This window comes from Rattus norvegicus, chromosome 3, assembly GCF_036323735.1.
Source record: "Rattus norvegicus strain BN/NHsdMcwi chromosome 3, GRCr8, whole genome shotgun sequence".
NCBI lineage: Eukaryota > Metazoa > Chordata > Mammalia > Rodentia > Muridae > Rattus > Rattus norvegicus.
In genome coordinates, this window is record NC_086021.1 from 96,716,054 (window position 1) to 96,724,107 (window position 8,054).

Genomic DNA, 8,054 nt, shown 5'->3' on the forward strand with positions numbered 1-8,054 from the left:
AATAGGTATAGAAGAGAGTGAAGACTCCCAGCTCAAAGGACCAGTAAATATCTTCAACAAAATCATACAAGAAAATTTCCCAAACCTAAAAAAGAGATACCCATAGGCATACAAGAAGCCTACAGAACTCCAAATAGATTGGACCAGAAAAGAAACACCTCCCGTCACATAATAGTCAAAACACCAAACGCACAAAATAAAGAAAGAATGTTAAAAGCAGTAAGGGAAAAAGGTCAAGTAACATATAAAGGCAGACCTATCAGAATCACACCAGACTTCTCGCCAGAAACTATGAAGGCCAGAAGATCCTGGACTGATGTCATACAGACCCTAAGAGAACACAAATGCCAGCCCAGGTTACTGTATCCTGCAAAACTCTCAATTAACATAGATGGAGAAACCAAGATATTCCATGACAAAACCAAATTTACACAATATCTTTCTACAAATCCAGCACTACAAAGGAAAATAAATGGTAAAGCCCAACATAAGGAGGCAAGCTATACCCTAGAAGAAGCAAGAAACTAACCGTCTTGGCAACAAAACACAGAGAATGAAAGCACACAAACATAACCTCACATCCAAATATGAATATAACGGGAAGCAATAATCACTATTCCTTACTATCTCTCAACATCAATGGCCTCAACTCCCCAATAAAAAGACATAGATTAACAAACTGGATACACAACGAGGACCCTGCATTCTGCTGCCTACAGGAAACACACCTCAGAGACAAAGACAGACACTACCTCAGAGTGAAAGGCTGGAAAATAACTTTCCAAGCAAATGGTTGGAAGAAGCAAGCTGGAGTAGCCATTCTAATATCAAATAAAATCAATTTTCAACTAAAAGTCATCAAAAAAGGTAAGGAAGGACATTTCATATTCATCAAAGGAAAAATCCACCAAGATGAACTCTCAATCCTAAATATCCATGCCCCAAATACAAGGGCACCTACATACGTAAAAGAAACCTTACTAAAGCTCAAAACACACATTGCACCTCACACAATAATAGTAGGAGATTTCAACACCCCACTCTCATCAATGGACAGATCATGGAAACAGAAATTAAACAGAGACGTAGACAGACTAAGAGAAGTCATGAGCCAAATGGACTTAACAGATATTTATAGAACATTCTATCCTACAGCAAAAGGATGTACCTTCTTCTCAGCTCCTCATGGTACTTTCTCCAAAATTGACCATATAATTGGTCAAAAAACGGGCCTCAACAGGTACAGAAAGATAGAAATAATCCCATGCGTGCTATCAGACCACCATGGCCTAAAACTGGTCTTCAATAACAATAAGGGAAGTATGCCCACATATACGTGGAAATTGAACAATGCTCTACTCAATGATAACCTAGTCAAGGAAGAAATAAAGAAATTAAAAACTTTTTAGAATTTAATGAAAATGAAAGTACAACATACCCAAACTTATAGGACACAATGAAAGCTGTGCTAAGAGGAAAACTCATAGCGCTGAGTGCCTGCAGAAAGAAACAGGAAAGAGCATATGTCAGCAGCTTGACAGCACACCTAAAGCTCTAGAACAAAAAGAAGCAAAAACACCCAGGAGGAATACAAGGCAGGAAATAATCAAACTCAGAGCTGAAATCAACCAAGTAGAAACAAAAAGGACCATAGAAAGAATCAACAGAACCAAAAGTTGGTTCTTTGAGAAAATCAACAAGATAGATAAACCCTTAGCCAGACTAAGGAGGGGACACAGAGAGTGTGTCCAAATTAAGAAATCAGAAATGAAAAGGGAGACATAACTACAGATTCAGAGGAAATTCAAAAAATCATCAGATCTTACTATAAAAGCCTATATTCAACAAAACTTGAAAATCTACAGGAAATGGACAGGCTAAATCAGGAACACAAAAACCAGTTAAACAACCCCATAACTCCTAAGGAAATAGAAGCAGTCATTAAAGGTCTCCCAACAAAAAAGGGCCCAGGTCCAGATGGGTTTAGTGCAGAATTCTATCAAACCTTCATAGAAGACCTCATACCAATATTATCCAAACTATTCCACAAAATTGAAACAGATGGAGCACTACCGAATTCCTTCTATGAAGCCACAACTACACTTATACCTAAACCACACAAAGACCCAACAAAGAAAGAGAACTTCAGACCAATTTCCCTTATGAATATCGACTCAAAAATACTCAATAAAATTCTGGCAAACCGAATCCAAGAGCACATCAAAACAATCATCCACCATGATCAAGTAGGCTTCATCCCAGGCATGCAGGGATGGTTTAATGTACGGAAAACCATCAACGTGATCCATTATATAAACAAACTAAAAGAACAAAACCACATGATCATTTCATTAGATGCTGAGAAAGCGTTTGACAAAATTCAACACCCCTTCATGATAAAAGTCTTGAAAAGAATAGGAATTCAAGGCCCATACCTAAACATAGTAAAAGCCATATACAGCAAACCAGTTGCTAACATTAAACTAAATGGAGAAAAACTTGAAGCAATCCCACTAAAATCAGGGACTAGACAAGGCTGCCCACTCTCTCCCGACTTATTCAATATAGTTCTTGAAGTTCTAGCCAGAGCAATCAGACAGCAAAAGGAGGTCAAGGGGATACAGATCGGAAAAGAAGTCAAAATATCACTATTTGCAGATGATATGATAGTATATTTAAGTGATCCCAAAAGTTGCACCAGAGAACTACTAAAGCTGATAAACAACTTCAGCAAAGTGGCTGGGTATAAAATTAACTCAAATAAATCAGTAGCCTTCCTCTACACAAAAGAGAAACGAGCCGAGAAAGAAATTAGGGAAATGACACCCTTCATAATAGACCCAAATAATATAAAGTACCTCGGTGTGACTTTAACCATGCAAGTAAAAGATTTGTACAATAAGAACTTCAAGACACTGAAGAAAGAAATTGAAGAAGACCTCAGAAGATGGAAAGACCTCACATGCTCATGGATTGGCAGGATTAATATAGTAAAAATGGCCATTTTACCAAAAGCAATCTACAGATTCAATGCAATCCCCATCAAAATACCAATCCAGTTCCTCAAAGAGTTAGACAGAACAATATGCAAATTCATCTGGAATAACAAAAAACCCAGGATAGCTAAAACTATCCTCAACAATAAAAGGACTTCAGGGGGAATCACTATCCCTGAACTCAAGCAGTATTACAGAGCAATAGTGATAAAAAACTGCATGGTATTTGTACAGAGACAGACAGATAGACCAATGGAATAGAATTGAAGACCCAGAAATGAACCCACACACCTATGGTCACTTGATTTTTGACAAAAGAGCCAAAACCATCCAATGGAAAAAAGATAGCATTTTCAGCAAATGGTGCTGGTTCAACTGGAGGTCAACATGTAGAAGAATGCAGATCGATCCATGCTTATCACCCTGTACAGAGCTTAAGTCCAAGTGGATCAAGGACCTCCACATCAAACCAGACACACTCAAACTAATAGAAGAAAAACTAGGGAAGCATCTGGAACACATGGGCACTGGAAAAAATTTCCTGAACAAAACACCAATGGCTTATGCTCTAAGATCAAGAATCGACAAATGGGATCTCATAAAACTGCAAAGCTTCTGTAAGGCAAAGGACACTGTGGTTAGGACAAAACGGCAACCAACAGATTGGGAAAAGATCTTTACCAATCCTACAACAGATAGAGGCCTTATATCCAAAATATACAAAGAACTCAAGAAGTTAGACCGCAGGGAGACAAATAACCCTATTTAAAAATGGGGTTCAGAGCTAAACAAAGAATTCACACCTGAGGAATGCCGAATGGCTGAGAAACACCTAAAGAAGTGTTCAACATCTTTAGTCATAAGTGAAATGCAAATCAAAACAACCCTGAGATTTCACCTCACGCCAGTGAGAATGGCTAAGATCAAAATGTCAGGTGACAGCAGATGCTTGTGAGGATGCGGAGAAAGAGGGACACTCCTCCATTGTTAGTGGGATTGCAGACTGGTACAACCATTCTGGAAATCAGTCTGGAGGTTCCTCAGAAAATTGGACATTGAACTGCCTGAGGATCCAGCTATACCTCTCTTGGGCATATACCCAAAAGATGCCCCAACATATAAAAAAGACACGTGCTCCACTATGTTCATCGCAGCCTTATTTATAATAGCCAGAAGCTGGAAAGAACCCAGATGCCCTTCAACAGAGTAATGGACACAGAAATTGTGGTACATCTACACAATGGAATATTACTCAGCTATCAAAAACAATGACTTTATGAAATTCTTAGGCAAATAGTTGGAACTGGAAAATATCATCCTGAGTGAGCTAACCCAATCACAGAAAGACATACATGGTATGCACTCATTGATAAGTGGCTATTAGCCCAAATGCTTGAATTACCCTAGATGCCTAGAACACATGAAACTCAAGACAGATGATCAAAATGTGAATGCTTCACTCCTTCTTTAAAATAGGAACAAGAATACCCTTGGCAGGGAATAGAGAGGCAAAGATTAAAACAGACTGAAGGAACACTCATTCAGAGCCTGCCCCACATGTGGCCCATACATATACAGCTACCCAATTAGACAAGATGGATGAAGCAAAGAAGTGCAGACCGACAGGAGCCGGATGTAGATCGCTCCTGAGAGACACAGCCAGAATACAGCAAATACAGAGGCGAATGCCAGCAGCAAACCACTGAACTGAGAATAGGACCCCCGTTGAAGGAATCAGAGAAAGAACTGGAAGAGCTTGAAGGGGCTCGAGACCCCATATGTACAACAATGCCAAGCAACCAGAGCTTCCAGGGACTAAGCCACTACCTAAAGACTATACATGGACTGACCCTGGACTCTGACCTCATAGGTAGCAATGAATATCCTAGTAAGAGCACCGGTGGAAGGGGAAGCCCTGGGTCCTGCTAATACTGAACCCCCAGTGAACTAGACTGTTGGGGGGAGGGCGGCATTCGGAGGAGGGTGGGGAGGGGAACACCCATAAGGAAGGGGAGGGGGGAGGGTGATGTTTGCCCGGATACCGGGAAAGGGAATAACACTCGAAATGTATATAAGAAATACTCAAGTTAATAAAAAAAAAAAAAGAGCCACAAATTTAAAATCCCTGAAATTTTAAGATCTTGTTGTGTTGTGGATTCCTACCTCCTCATTCAGACTCCAAGAGTTGTGAATAACCAGAACCTTGAACTATTTAAAAATAGTGCTTTAAAATAATGCTACACACTGTCATCAAGAGACCAACTTCCCCATAGAATTCGTGTTCTCTAGAGTAAAACTTTGCCAAATGGAGTATGATGCAAGGTCAGGATAAAATGTTTCAGTGAATTTCATGCATAGGCATAAGTTTTTAGTAATGCAGTGGAAAGGTAATGAAAGAAACAACTTTAAAGATGTTTTCCCACACATTCCCCCTGCAAATAAATACCAGATTATAAATGACATAGCCCTAGGGCACTAACTCTGGGTAAGCAGTTAATGAACTATGCACTGCAATCATGCTATGTCTCCCATCTCTTCTTACTCTCCCCTCTTTCTACTTCTATACAGAATGAAAGTCTTGGCTTTTCAGATGCTGCTATGCTCTGTCACTGCTTGCTGCAGCCACAGTCAACCTCACTATGATCTTTGACATTGTGGCTCACAGCAAGCGTTTGGGCCTCATCTCCTTCAAGCTGTTTGCAAATGAAGTTCCAAACACAGCACTTTCATGCTCTGATAACCAGAGAAAAAGGATTTGGGTGTAAAGGCTGCTCCTTTCACAGAATTATTGCAGAACTCATTTGACAGTGTGGCAACTTCACATGCTGCAATGACATTAGTAGCATATCCATATACAGAATGAAATCTGAGGGTGAGAATTTCAACCTGAGGCAAGCAGGTCCTGATGGCTTGTCCATAGACATGCTGGACAAAGCACCAACCTTTCCTAGGTTTTCACCTGAATTCCAAAACTGAGTGGATGAATGGCAAACAGGTGGTCTTAAAGAAGGTGAAAGCCATTGTGGAAGCCAGGACAGTTTGGGGAATGGCAAGACCAACAAGATTATCTTCATAGCTGATGGTGATCAACTCTAATTCCTTTGACTTGCAGACATCTTGCACACAGGACCATGTCTTCTGTAGCTCAGGAGAGCATCTACAGTGCTATCCTGTCGTCTCCATTCCCACTAAAGGTTTTTAGGATCCATATTTTCCTCATTCCCCTCCAAGTCTAGCTAAACTACAGAAATAAGTCTCTGATAATGAATCAAAACAAAATAGGAAAATAAATAAGACAGAAGTATTAATCTAAATTGTGTTCATAGATGCTTCTAATTCCACACCCATCTATTTAAGTTTATTATTCATCTATAAATCCTTTACTCTACCTCTGTTTCTGTGTCAGTGAGGATAGTAGTCATGATCATAGACTGGGATTAGAATTTCCTGTGAAAGGGATGCCATCTTATCATTTCATTCAATGATTTAACATATAGTATTAAATCCTATGTTGTTCTAAGAGCTATCCTTAGTAATAAGGAAAGAGAAGAAGAAAAACAAAAAATATGAACTCATGGAAGTAACAACAATCATATTATTTCCTGGACATAATGGAAGCTAAGATAAACATAAATAAATACAATTTGACAAATAATTCTATGGTAGCTAATCCTGGCTCTCCAGTCTCATAGGTTTTGGTCAGTATTGTGTATTGTGTTTTCATGTTCACTCAATTCATATATATATATATATATATATATATATATATATATGCGCAGCCCTTAATGATACATTACAATAACAAATAGCGATATCAAATACACTACAGTACAAATACATTACAGTAACAAATAAACAACAATACACTTTAAGGCCTAAGAAAAACGATGAGCCAACCCCAAGTTAAGTAAAAAGAAAGAAATAATTAAGACCAGAGACAAAATTAATAAATGGGAAACAGAAAAAAAATCAACAACAGATTTGGTTCTTTGACAGGGTAAACAAGATCAGAGAACTCTTAGAAAAAAAGAAACAAATAAAAAATAAAAGGACCAATATTCTTTTAATCTATCAACTGAGAGATATCCGAGCCCAAATAGAATCACTGTTGAATTCTGACAGGCCTCTGATGAAGAACTAATACCAGTGTTTCCCAAAGTATTCTGTAAAAGACAAGGGAAAGAAATGCTACCAAGCTCACTCTAAGAAACCAGTATTATCCTTATATCAAAGTCACATACAGCAACAACAAAATAAACCAGCATTCAGTCCCCCGGATAAACATAGATACAAAATTTCTCAACAAAATTATCAAAAAGCAAAGGCCTGTCAGAGTTCAATAGTGAATTTTCTGGGCCTGGACATTTCTCAGTTGAATACTATTCGAATACCATATGTAAGATAGAGAGAAATGAGAAACACAAAAAGTCATTTTTACAGGTCTTACAGAGCTAGAAGCCTAGATATGAGTGTAAAGATATAATCAATAATAACCAGGGCGATATGTCTCCACCATAGTCCAACAGGATAGATCAGGAGGATTAAATGGGGAGTGAGAAGGAAGACAGCAAAATGAACAGACTATGAGGAGGAACAACTAATACAAAGGGCCACTTACTACAATGCCTACTACAATACAAACTTCTTAAAATCTGTACATGTATACAACAAATTTAAATGGAATTACAAAATAACAGGGTAAACAAAGCCCCAGCTGGATAGCTCTCACCATCAAATCACTTTCATTGCTGAGAATGGGCTACATCTAATTGTTAGCCAAAGGGATCCCATGAATACTCCTAGACAGTTCAGGCTATTGTCACAGCTATTGGTTGCTCTCTGCAATGATGGTAAGATCCTATTGCTGAAGACAACCTTTACCTACCTCATTGAACACAGAAAAGTATCAATCTGATACCTGACCAGATCCTTCATCCCCACTGACTACTATTCACAGTACTAAAAGTATTCTTTATACTACCAGAGGAGAAAGGTAAACAAAAATCCACCTCAATCCCTTTAGTCTTCAGTGGTGATGACCTGCCTGCATCTTATGCT